Here is a 14,024-nt window from a genome sequence, read left to right as displayed (position 1 = left end):
TCAAGTTGACAATGGCTTCTTACCTGAACGGCAGTGGCTGCTCCTTCTCCATCAGTAACAGATATTCCCTGAGACACAGAGAAAGCAAAATGCCCCTCTGTGATGTGGCGTATAACCAGACACTCATGTGGCAGCTCCAGGATGCAGATGTCTAAGAAACAGTTGAAAAATTCTTACATGGTTGGTTCCTTATGGCAGCCACAGCAGTCTGAAAAAGGCTTGTGTGCCTGGCAGCTTCTCTTGGCTACGTCCATTAAGAGGTATCCTGCTTCCCTACAGACTTCACCGGTCTTACAAAAAATGGAAAGTTTCAGACAGCTTGCCTCAGCTGCCCGGGGAAGGTGGTGGGAGGCAGGGAAGGAGGAGCTCCTGGGAGATCCAGGCTTTACGACTGCACAGCGGATCAGACAGGGGAGGATGTGCATGTGTGTCCCTCGTAGCCCAGCTATGGTGTCCCATCACGGAGGTATCACAAGAAACCTAACTTGGAAGCAGCTGAAGGGAGGTGAGAGGGATCCCAGCCTTGTTCTGCCATTGCACAGGGTCAGTTTTGAGGAGCCCATGTGAGTCATGGTCAGCACTGAGAGAGCAGCTGTGACATGGGCGGGACAGACAGGTTGTTCCATGCTAAGCACCAGTAACAAGGGTTCTGGGGAAATATCTTTTTTTGTCCCTCAAGCCATTTCCTCTCACCTGTAGTGCTCAAAGGCGTTTTCTGCTTTTCTCCAGTGTGGTTTGTATCTCAGCAGGGTGCCTGCTACAGAATTGCCTACTTCTATTTTGCTTTGCACCCAGAATGAAGAAAGCACAGAATCCGGAACATAAGCTCCTATAGTTTGATATTTTGAGTGGCTCTTCCCATTCTGCAATATTCCCATTAGACCCCAATGTCTTTAAGAAGTCAGTACACACACAAAAATGTTCACACGTATCTTAAGTTTTTCCATATGTGTCTTCTAAGTACACCCATTCTCTCTCCCCTTGCCTTTCATTAGGCCATCACAACACCCAACAGTCTTTTGTTGCTTGGTGACATTAGCACAGTCACCAGTAAATTTAATGTCCCATGGTCTCCTTCCACCACTGAAAGACCAGCAAGAGAGATGAGAAGGTGACAAACTGTATGGAGAAAAATAAGGCTCTTTTTCTATTTAAAAAGGAAACTCCCGATAATACTTTAAGATGCCATCATCTGTATTTTCAGACTGTGGAGTGACAGGCCTAAAGAAAAGCATATCAAGACCCTCCTTATTTCTTTATTTAATGAGGTACGGGGTTTAGCTGAGGAATTTAAATGATTGACTGATAAGTATTTGGAATTCTTGAGGGTCGTAAAGATCAAGGCAAATGGATCAATCCGAAATAATTCATTTTGACACTGTGACAACTGCTAGCTGTTTCTTTTTTTCCCCTAAAAAAACTATGAATATGTTTTCTCTTCTTGAAATGATGAAGTAAAAGAAGAGTCTTGTTTTCTGAGGAACTGCAATATTAAACATCCCCATATTTGACAAAAGCACTTACAAACCAATGTAGCTCTTCTATCTCTAAAAGAAACAAAACAGTGAAAAACAACCATTTCTTAATTTCATGATTCATTCATTCATCAGCTGGTCCTTTGACACTTTTTCTTAATTAATAGAGTTGTTATGAGACAAAGCAGCAATAGAGACACATTAAATGGAAAAAAATCCATTGAGAAATGTGTTTTACATTTAATTACAACAGTCATGCAGTGAGCATATGTGCTATGCCACCTCTCAAAGAGAATCAGCGCATCGTTGTGTCCTTGAAGAATTGACCTTCAGAAAGAGCAATTAGCTTTTTAACACTTTTCCTTTTCTTTTACTAGTGATATTTCTGATGAAACAAGATAGTTTAACAGTTTAATTTTGTCTTCTTCCAGAACATAGATTTGCCGTTTTCAAACATACAACCTGAGGGTCTGGGAATATAGCACTGCCGAGGGTCCTAGCTTGAAAGGTATCTCAGGCCAAAAGTTCAGAGAGAACAACTCCAGGTGAAACACCAGCAGCCATCCTGTAGTGAATGGCACATGCCTTCTGCACAGCTTCACACAAGATCCTCAACCACATGGTCTTCCCAAAGAAAAACTGAGAATAACATTGTGTTACCAAACACAGGTCTAATGTAGTGCTGCTTGTTACAGAGGAACCTAAACAAAAGAGTACTATTTTGTTAGATGCCTATTCCAGCAGACTTCAGTTTAAAGGAGGAGAAGGCAGTGCATGTTTTCTGTAAGAGCTGGGCCTGCATTGGAGCCCTGAAAGCTCAGCTTGGAGCCAGCTCTCTTCTCCTGCCAGACTCCAGCTGTGTTGGAAAAAGCTCATGGCTGGATATGAAGCAGGCCGCACACTGATACGGGAGAGGGCAGCTTCCCAAAATTACTGCCACACTGGGGATTATTTTAACTCTCTTGATCTCCTAGAATGGCTATGGCTCAGAGAGGAATTGCTTCAGAGCTAAGGGGAAAAAAAAGAAGAACGAGCAGAGAAAGTAAACAAACCACGCTGGAAGCTAGCACTTGTTCATGCGAGTACGTGCTCAGCCAGTTCTGTGGCCTGAGCTGGCTTTTGGCTCTCCTGTTTGGAGCAGTCTGAACAAAGATAAACCCCAAGCGGTGAATCCCGCTGTGTTCAGAAGATTGGAGGTGCCCTGGTCACTATGAGAGCTGAAGAAAGTCCATGTGTTTCCTTGGTGAATTGGCCTAACATTAGCCACTTCAGGATCAGCAAGTTGCTTTTCAGGATTCCATGTCTGGGAGATTCTTCTCCCCTGACCTTTGTTCTGCTGCTTCCTCCCTTTTTCCATCTGTAGTAATGTTTGCAGCAACATAGAAAAAAATATTTCAATTTTAAAATTGTTTCCCTGGGCCGTAAGAGCCTATCAGCCTGCCTTGATCTCATGCAGAAGTCCTGGGCGACCATCACAAATGAGGCAACATGACAAAGGCAACGGCCCAGCAGGGCTGAGGGTCTGTAAAGAGCCTGCAGGCAGCAAGCCCCGTGGTGTCCTTCTGAGAAAAACTTTAACATCTCGTCTCCCTATTCAAGTGCTGGTCTGGCCATGCCACTGCTACAATGATCAAGAGCCGGGGCTGTTAACATCCAGCATTAACGCTGGGTAGGTCTTCTTTTGGTGACGCAGCAATCTTCTCCTGCCACCTCATGTACCCAGTTTTGTCTGTTGCCTTAGCAGATGGTGGACCAGCCCTGGCAGAGCTGAGCACCATCACCTTCCGACACCAGTGGGTAGGAGGGTGCAACTGCAAATTACTGCTTTTTCCTGTGAGATTGGAATCCATGAAGTAGCTTCAGCTCTCACCCTGCATTGCACCTTTATCCTTGCACCCCCTTACATACCTGGGAGGGGAGAAACACAGCTGCCATGGGTAAGCCCTGGATGACAGAGCCTGAGGGAACTGCCCAAGACCCCAGGTTGTGACGGGGATGGGGAGGAAAGGGGCTGGGGAGGAAAGGGGCTGGGGAATGGCTCGCAGACAGCGCTGGGCCATCACAGGGGAGGGGAAATGGCTGGCACAGGGCCAGCTGCTGGCCAGGGAATCTGGTGGATGATTTCCTGAGCAATTCCCTGAAGACTAAAGAAATCTGCTTTGCCTCCTAGTGAGAAAAGCCCCTGGCTTATTCTTAGCAGCTAGCACTCTCTCAAACACAGCGAAGAGAGACGGGAGACTTCCTTCCAGGAGACCGATGGTAGCCTCAGATACTCCATCAGGTGAGAAAGGACAGTCTGGCCTCAGCTGCTGCATCTCCTTGGTCAGGAACCAAATGCCAGGTCCAGGTCTCAGTTGGTAGAGACCTGCTCAGGCCTGTGAAGGATGTGTGCTAGGGCAGTTTCCTTGCTGGAAAAAGAAAAAAGGTTCTGCTATACATGCATGCATTTTTGTAGAAGACTGTGAACAGGAAACCAAGGGTGTATAACTGGGAGGAACACGTTCACACACAGTGGTCCATTTCTGAGCCAAATTAGCCAGGCCACATCAAACTGGACACCAGCAGCAGGTGCAATCCATCCACCCTGCTGTAAATCATCCCCTTAATGCTCTCTTCTGTGCTGACTTTGACTAACTTCAATTCCCAGATCCCAATGCCACGGTGAATGTATTTATTGATCCTCCTTTAGATCTCTTCCCCCTGCTCTTATCCTCACTGCTGTAGACTAACCTTGCATTTTCTCTAGCAGGATTCTTCCTCCCTGTGCATGGCTGTCCCTTCAGGTCTCCTCAGCTGTTGCTCACAGCAGTCACACGGACAGGATGATAGGAATACTTGACATAGCAGGTCCTCTACAGAGATAGTAAGCAAAAGGCTTTGCCTTTCCTGATGCAGGACACCGTGGGCTGTGACTGATCCCACATCGCGAGGGAGGGCAGAGGAGGAGTCTGGTCTCAGGGAGGCTGTTTTGGGCTTTTGGTTTGCACCAGGACACATGGACAATGGCAGCCTGAGAGCTTTGCTGTGGTCTCTGCGCTTCCCACTCCATTGCACCTCCTCCCCATGCACCATGAGCAGACACATCCCTCTCCTCCGGGACACTCTTGCTGCCCTCAACGTCGCAGCGGTGCAAGATTCTCACAGCTGCTTCTCCCCACCACCAGCATAAGAGTCTTCTCGTACATGCCTTGCTCACTTTGCTGCATGTTGGTTTTGCTTTATGGGCTACCATGAGGATGGGGAAGGCCTTCAGTGCTCTGCTTTCCATGTCGCGTGAGGAGGGCAGAGCTCGGCTGCTCGGTAAGGGGAGTGCCAGAGTGGGCAGCGTGCAAGTAAAGACGTACACGCTCACTCCCACCTTCCTGGGGCTCCATCAGACACGGTGCTTGTACACAGGAAAGAAAAGGAGGGAGAACTTGTACCCACAAAGCCATGTTCCTTTGCTGCTGAAAGAGAAGAAACTGATCTCTCTGTATTTTCATACTTTTCACTTTCCGCCCTGTTGCAGCGTGGCACTGACAAATGCTATCTATGAAAAAGGAACCCTTGATAGAAAGCCATTAGGAAAAGGCCTTCTGATATGTGCTTTCCCCCTCCGTTACAACTCCAGCTTCGTGCGGCAGTCTCCCCACTTGGTGTCTAAAGCTGTATCTGCCTGTAACTCACCCACGACGCACAGCACTAGACCTCCCTCTGCGAAGCACATGCACCGGCAGATAATCCAGCTCAGTTTACCTCTGTGTACCTGGCAGCACGCTACTGTGCAGTGACCAAATATCAGAAGAGTTTGTGGTTAATTAGGATCAGATTAATCCCTGCTGACTGCCCGTCTCTGTGTAAAAAGGGCACTAGAGGTTAGAAAGTATTAAGTACCTTAAACGTCTACTTGCATAATGTAAAAACCTACTGAAGATCCAGACTTTGTGCTTGAAAGTGTTGATGTGAAATTATTTACCCCTGGAGGCATTTAAACATGCATCTTATCCTATCAAAGCAAGAAAATCCATTAAAAACATTTCCAGGAAAAACTGTAACAAATATTTGGCTATGGAAAATAATAAACCAGCAGCGCAATGGAGACAAGACATCTACCAAAAAAAAGGCCTTAGAGATTCTAAACATTATTTCCAACTTCTAAGAATTCAGTTCAACATAGGAAGTATAATTTTTATAGCTGCAATAAAGCTTTTTCTGGGATACAATTGTACCCAGTTTTCTGTTTTATTAGTTTCTATTTATCATAAAAACGCAATAGCTAATAATTAGATAGCTTCATATTTACACCCAGTCTATGGTACTCCCCATGGAGCCCAGGGGTCTTCGCAGAAAAGACACATTTCCTTGCTTTTATGTGTTCAAATTATTTAACACATTCCTGACACTAAATTGTAGATTATATTTTGTTGAGATGCTTAGCTATCCCTAAGCATGTAAGTGGTTATTGGATATGGAGAACTTCTGTGTTTTTCCCTTAATTTTAAACGTAATAGTATTTTTAAATGAGGAAGGATCCTGAGGTTGATTAAAATGCTGAGCAACTATATAAACAGAGATAATAGTAGAAAGATTTTTAGAGGCAAGACAGACTAATAAAGGATCTACAGGTCTGTGAGAAAATGTCAGCTTTACACACATCTTCGCATACGCTGATAGGCCACCGGGCCTTTTTTACTTTCTTAATGTTTGTTACTGGCACATTTATATAAGTATTAGGGACATTTATATAATAACGGGATATTAGCTCCTTTTGAGGTCATCCGTTCTTGTGACTTATTCCCCATTTACAGTAATAAGCTTCTCATTGTGACATCACCTTGGCGGCCGCAGCGGTACCTGTGATGTCACCAAAAGGGATTATAACCTGAAGTGGGGGGTAAGCTGCAAGAGCAGATCAGCTCCTAAAGAATAAAGGTTTTGTTTCGCCCTGCTAGCAGAGGGAGAAGGACGCATACCACCCACCCTTTCTCCTCAACCTGTCACGGTGGAGCAGGACCATTTTTCCATGCAGTGCCAGCTGGTAGCGCGAGGATCCTTGCTGCTGCCACCAAAACCTGCCAAGGTTCTGCCATGAGCTCTGGTGGAACAAGGCTGGTGAGGGACCTGGATCAGACCCTCCAGAGCTGGGACGCCCACCTGCACTTCTGCTCTTTGGTGCTGCTGTGCCAGTGTTGGGATGGCACAAACACAGAAATCTGCTTAGGAAAGAGGCCGCCAAGATTGTCCGGAGAAATTCCTGACATTCAGGGACACCTGTGAACCACATCTGAACTGTCCCACAACTATCAACGTGTGGGGCACCCTGGTGAAGAAGCATTGAATGCCAGGGAGGAAACTCCTCCAGGGAGGAAGCTTGGGGCTGGCTGGGTGGGAGGGTTTGGCTAACTTGAGTGAACTTTGCTGCACCACAGTGGATGCATGAGAAAATATGTGCAACACGTACAAATATGTACAACCTGGCTTCTCTGCCCGGCTCAGGGGTACATCACGAGCTGGGGGGAGCGGGTAGGAAAACAGCTCGCTGAGAAACTGCAGCAAGCGCAGGGAGGCACACACGAAAGCTGCAATGGGACACGTTGCAGATGTGCTGTACCTGCTGCGTGGATCCAGCAGCTCCAGGGGTCGGTCAAATGTTGCTCATTTTGGTTCAGTTGGTTTTCTGACCTGATGCCCAGGCTGAAGGGAGGGTGTCTGTGGGATGACAGGCAGGATATAAAAGCTGTGGCTCAGTACTAAGCCAGTTTGGCAATGTGTCTTTCAAGGGGGATCCGCCTGGTCGGTTCAGGCCGCAGGAGAGGTAAAGCTGCAGCTGATGAACTGGTCTATGCAGAGCTGCCCTGTAAATGATATTCTTCCACATTATTCACTCTGTAAGTTCCCATTTGATTTCACCTCTCTCGCCTACTCAACAAAATCCCTCTTTCTGAAAACCAGACTTCTTATGGGAAGTCAGCTCTGCAACTTCATAAACATCTTCATGCTTTCATCTTCTGTTTGGTTCCCTGTCATTTCAGCCAGATCAGTAGCAGAAATTGCAGTTGGAACGTTCTCGTATGAGGATCTCTTCCGATGTCATTTACTTGGCATCATTTATTTGGCACTGTAGGAGACTGTGATAGTCAGTTAGATAAGCATTTGGGGGGTATCTGAATTAAAATCAGCTTTTAGCATACTTTATATTCCCTGCCAACAGTAAATGTATTTAAATTGTCAGTTCATGTAGTCATCTGGGAGGAAAATGTGCTGCCACAGTGCTGCTCCTCACTCCTGCTTTTGGCTCACTGGTGAGTTTCCACCAGGCCCCATGCAGGGTACTGACTCTCTCCCAGAAGCATTTTAAATCTGCAGATACCAAAAGGGTGACTTTTGGGGGCAGAGGTGGCATTTCACAGACCAGCAAGTCAACTCTGGACGTGCTGATGCAGCACCCCAGAGCTTCCGCAGGCAGCAAAGTAGCTGATCTGTGACAGCAGCCGTCACAGGTCATCTATGCACTCAGGAAGGGTCTTATCATACATTCAGAGCCCACAGGGAAGAGGCTTTACTGCTAAGATCTTCATATAACGCTGCAGGAAATATATACGCAGCTGAGATTATGTCTTTGGAGCTCATGCATCGTTTCTCCCGGAGTTTCTTAAGCCACCTTTTCCTATGAGACATGCATAGGAGAACTACCTGGATTACAATAAGGAAGTACAAAATCTTTACTCTCTCCTCAACCAGTTTTTTTCCTTTTCTTAAAAATTCAAATGTTTCATCAACCTGAAAAAAGAAGTGATCTCGTCCTTGTGGTTTCTCAGCCCTTTTGAAGTCTGTCTATTGAAAACCATGTAATGAGAACGGTCACTGTCAGTTACAAAACTGGCCTGATTTGGGCTCTTACTCAATCTACACGTCTGCCTGTGGAAACACGTGTCTCTTCATCAGTGTTATGATGTTAACCTCCTTCAGTGAAAGAGGAACTCTGTTTGCTTTGCTTTGCGTTCCACCAGAGAAAGGCACCATTCTGCCCACTGCAGAAGACGTCACACAACGCATTAGCGATACCCACCCTGCAGCTTGAAAAAGGAGTTGACTCCAGCACTGATAGTTCACACGGCTTGTTAATTTACTGCCCGGATAAGTGTTGGGTTGTTCCCACTACCTGTCTCCAAAACTGCCCCTGGGTACAGTTCAGGGTTCATTTGTTCCAGGACTCATCCCAACCCCACCCCTGGCAGAAGCCTGAATCCCACACAGTCCTCCAACACCAGCCCATCAGCCCTTGCATCCCCAAAGGTGCTCATGTGCCCTTGGGCACCTCCCAGGGCAGGAAACACTGGTTCCCAATGCGATGCTGTAAACTCACTGCTCCGTTATTCCACTTGCAGTATTAGAGATACAGGAAAATGAACTCACAAAAATGTTATATTCGTGTTTTAGAGCCACGGGGGCTGAAGGGGACTGAGAGCCAAGTGCTGCACAGTTTGATCACAGCCAGCCTGTGCCACTGTCCCTCTGCTACTTAGCCTGCAGCCATGGGCAGGGAGGCTACCTACAGCTGTGAGAGCTGCCAAAAAGCCTTTATCACTGCTAACAGTGCTTCTTTCCAGCTGGAGCTGGGCAGGGAGGTGTGAGGGAAGCAGTCTGGGGGTTTCTGTCAGATGGGGCTCTTTTGCAGGACTCTGCACTGTGTGTCCTCCCCAGCAGGTCCCGGCTGTCCAGGCACTGGCACCAAGCCATCTGTTCAGTGAGGCCAAGCCCTGTGGAGGAGTTTGTTGCCACACCAGCACATGGAGTTTGGTCTGAGACGCTATCACAGGGTCAGCTGGCTGGTTTTTCTTTTAATAAAGCCCTAGAGAAATGATTCACTTCATCACTGGACTTCTTCTTTGAAGGCAATCCTCTGCAGTGGTCATCCTTTGAAGAGCCAGATTTTGTCCTCACGCCCCAGCAGGAGGCAGAGGCAGTGGTGGGTTTTATGTGGCATGTGGGTAGCAGTAAGCAAATTAACTTGAACTTGCCCAGCTGGGTGTTTCGCAGCTCCGCAGCCAACCGCCTCCCCGCAGAATCAGCTCTGTACAAAATGATGATGCAAATTTTTCAGCAGAACCACCTTCCTGACTTAGCAAATGTGTTGGTATCTTGCAGTGTGGGCTCTCTCCTGGAGGAGAGATGTAAGCAGGAAGGAAGCTGGTTTGGATTCAATTTAATTTCCCCAGGGTTATATATGTTAAAGAGAGCAAGCACACAAAAAAACCAGATGCAGATAGAAGGTTAAATTCTGTTCTCATTTATGAAGAGGTAAATGTACAGCAACCCTGCTGATAATAGGGTTGCACTAGAGCGAAAGGAAGATTGCTGGAGACTGACCTTACACAGGAAAGCAAACAAGAGGGTTCTGAAGAGGAAAACCTGCTTCTCGCCCGGTCCTCTCACCTTTTTCTCCTCCAGCCTTTCCCTGGGCCAAATTCTGCCCCAGATTGCTCTTTGAAGTCTGTGCAGCAGGAGGCCAAACTAGCCACAGCCCAGAAGCAGAACTGCTCCCCTCTTCCTCTCAGCAGCCACACCAAACCAGGGCTCCATTTTATCAGAACACAGATTAATAAATCAGAGAATAAATCTCCAGTTCCCTGGTAGAAACATTTTGGGGAAAAAAAGGCTTCCAAAGAAATCTCCCTCTGCCCCACAGTGCCTTTGCAGGCTGCGCTTTTCCCTCCAGTTTCTCATTTCAGTCCTGTGACCTCTAGCTGCTTCCAGGGCTGAACAAGTTCCTCACCTTCCTTCCCAATGCCACCGCCATGGAGGCTCGACCCTGAGTCTGTTTTCCACAGTCCGGGAGCACCCTGTCTCCCTGGAGGAACCTCCCAGCCCATACTCCCCCAGCAGCTCCCCATTTGCTCCAGGACTCAAGTTAATGTCGGTGGTTTACATTCACACTGCTGTACTTGAAAGCAGAATCTGGTCCATGAAGACCTTGAAGATGAAGTTCTGGAGAACAGCCGTCTCTGGACATTTCTCTTTCCTTCATTTCTCCTTTCTATTCCTGCGTATTTTTCACATGAGACATTGCAAAGCCACCTATGACGGTGTCTGTCAGTGCTGAGCGGCGGGACATGTTTCAGCAGTCTGCCCCTTTGCCCACCGTGATAGTCACGCGGGAGGACATTGAGAGCCCATAGAGTAACACCACCAATGCAGGCAGGATCTAATCCATTGGTGAAAGGAACCACAGCCTACCGCGTCTCTCCAGAGCTTTCCACCAGTTTTGCTCCCTGTTTGATGGTTTGCTCGCCCATCAGGAAGATCTTTAATGTTTTCCTTCTCAAAGAGTGCTGGTTTTCTCTGCTCAGTGAGGGGACAGAGGTTGGGCTCCCTCTGAAGTCCTCAGAGCTGTTCCTGTAGGAGCCCAGAGGAGCTCCACAGAGGCACACACCACATGCTCCAGCCTCCTACCCACACACTGCTGTACTGTATTTTCTCCAGATTGTATTTTCTCCTGGTCTGTGCCTTTTCTCACTTCCCTCACAGGCAGCCTAAGTTACCTAGATGTCAAGAAGCATTTCTCAAAATACGGCTTCTGCCTCTGCCCCTTTCTCTCTTTGAAGAGTTATCTTGGGGACCAATCAGTTGCATTCCTTTTAAAATGTGTTTCCAGCGTCTTAAAAATAAAGTGGTTGCCAGCAAATTTATCAGTACTTTTCTCAGGACCTTGTGATGTATATCCAGATTAAGACTCAAAGAAGGATGTGATGCCTAAAATAGGACACAGGCAACTTTAAAGACTCCAAAAAAAAATCCTAAAAAAGAGCCAGAAACTCCCTTTCTCCACAGCAGCCCAATCCTAACACTTCTGCATATCCAGGACCCCTCTCTTTTTGACCTGCAGTTTCTGTAATTGGGCTATTTGATTTGCAGCTGCTGGGTTATGTCCCAAACTACCCTCACTTGGACACGTCAGCTCCTGGCTCCCCGGAACAAGCTCAGTTTTCAGACGCACCCCCATATGACACCAGCTTCTCTCAGACACCCTGTTCTTGGCTTTGGATCCAGGTTTGGGGAAGAGAAACTTACAACTTAGGCTGCTAAACTGAAGGGGTACAAGAATTTTTGGTTTGGCCTTGGTTATGATAAATGTTCATACCATTCTCTTAGTATTTTATCACCTGTTTTTAACGACAGCAGTTTCACTGACTCTTCCTTCTTTCTTACTCTACTGCCTTTTAACTTTCTAATCGTTCACTAATGGATTTTCCTTCTTATTTATTATATGCAAAGCACATTTCTTATTCCCCATGGCCGCCTGGAACAACATTGATTCATTTTTTGTTTTCTTAAGCCCTCTCTCCTTGTCTGCAAACACTGTTTTTGCGGCTAAAAGATTCCTCCACAGCTTTACTTTCCTAAATCAGACGCAGGGAGGGAGGGTTTGAAATTAACACTCCGATTTCTAAGTCCTGTCTGTGATGAGAGATGACACAGAATGTCTTTTTCCCCTTTCCCACAGAAACTATGCTGTCCTATGTCACATTTATACCAGGTCTAATTTTCAATTACATCTTCCATAAACACTTACCCCAAATCTGAATAGCAACATTTTTTCCAGGTGAGAATTGAATGTCAGTTTTTGACAGTAATACCTAAAACCTTCAGGGGCTCCCTATCTTTTTTCCAAATCTTAATAAATCCACAGGAGAGTATCAAGCAGGGCACTGAGGAAATGTCTTATCAGGTCTGGAGCCTCTGGGAACATGACATCAAATCCAGCTGTACAGTCCTCACCAGTGACCAGAGTTAATTTACCTATCGACAGCTCTGAGCCCTTCAATAAATCACTTGGTGGCATCCATTTCATTCTCTCTGAATGCATGCCCAGTCCAGGGGGCACTATGAATGATAACTTCAGCAGAGAGGTCCTCATTCAGCAAAACTCTTAAGCCCACATGTAATTTTCAGCGTGAGGATACTGCCATTGAAATCCCTGCCTGTTGTACTAGACTAGGACTGGCCAAGGTCTTGCCCTTCATTTGTCCTAGCAGGAATACGGTCTAAACCCTGAGGCAGACCCCAGTATCAGTGTCTATCCTGCCATCTTCTCAAAACAGCAGAAAGAGAGGAACAGCACACGGGCAGATGAAGGGAGGCCGATTGCTTCATTCTCGTTTGGGACCTAATTCAATTGCGTGGCCACTCCTTCCCTGCTAAGGAAGAAACGGTAGCACCTAAACACTACTGCTTGATTGTAATGACCTTTTTCCCCATGCTTTCTTTCCCACTTGCAACAGGAATGTATGCTGTGAGGTAACTAATTGTACACATAATGTCAAACTCTATGAAGATCAAAAATCTGCAGCTTTACACTCATTTTTAAGCCAAAACCTTGCTTGCCTTAGGTGCCGTTGTGAATCTGTGAGGCTGAACCTGTGAATATGACGGGCAGGATTTGATCCTGTCACATGAAGAAAGCCATGAACAGCTGAAACTGCTTTTAAAGCGATCACAACCACAGCTCTTCTGCTTCTGATTCATTCAAAGTGACCATTTCCTCATTCAATCTCCTTCAAGTGCACCACATTGTTTTTTCTTTCCTTCTGGAAACTAAAGAGTGAATGAAAATCTTGCTATTTGGGATGGCATTAAAAAAAAAAAATAATGGCAAATAAAGGCATTATAATTGCATGGGATTTCTGAATAATGTTTCAAAGTGGGGGGAAAAAAATTAGCTGTGTGCCTGGTACACAGAGAGCCCTTTCTCTTCCCCTTTGTGGCAGAGGAATCAATGGAATTCATATAAAAGGAGGAGGGGGGTGGGAAGAGAGATAGGAGATGCCTTGCTCGGTACCAGCAGGTCACAAGTCTCATGAGGCTCGAGCAGGGCTCGCAAGGAAGTTGCTGACTGTATCTCCATGTGTACCTTTTTGTTCCTTGCCTTGGATTTGCTGGTCAGTGGCATGCTGCTTTGCCTGGCTCTCCATAGAGCTTGTAGCCTACAGGAATTTGGACAGAGTGGTACAGACATCGCCGACAGAGACTCTGATCACTGACTATCCCTTTAAATGCAGTCTCATGACTTAGTCTTTACTCCACCACCTATTAAAGAAGGAGACAAGACCTCCATAGACAGCTTCCATTCAGACAGCCAGAAGGACACAGAAAGGCAAGACAATTTAACAGAGCTAACTGTGAGTAAATACGAGGCATTAGAGGTGTTCTCTAGAGCAAAGGGCATGGAGAAAGATTTGTACGAAATCCTGAAGTGAAAGAAGGTGCAGTATTTTTTAAAATATACTTGTATACAACGTTCAAAAGGCGAAATTTTATAAAGAAAGATATTCTGTCATTTGAGCATTATTCCTTTAAATATGAATCTAAGTATTTCTTAATATAACATTGACCAATGCTTGATTTCCCATAAAAATCCGATGCAGTGATTTTATGCTGCAAGCACTGGAGATTTTTGCAAATACAACCTTTTTTCACTGGGATAAACTTCATAGAAGGAATATCTTGGAGGGGAAATTTGAAGCCAGCCTTTTGCAAACTTGGATCTAAAGCCCAGCCGGGAGCCTACAG

Source organism: Rissa tridactyla, chromosome 1 (genome assembly GCF_028500815.1).
Source record: "Rissa tridactyla isolate bRisTri1 chromosome 1, bRisTri1.patW.cur.20221130, whole genome shotgun sequence".
NCBI lineage: Eukaryota > Metazoa > Chordata > Aves > Charadriiformes > Laridae > Rissa > Rissa tridactyla.
This window is presented reverse-complemented; position numbering follows the sequence as displayed.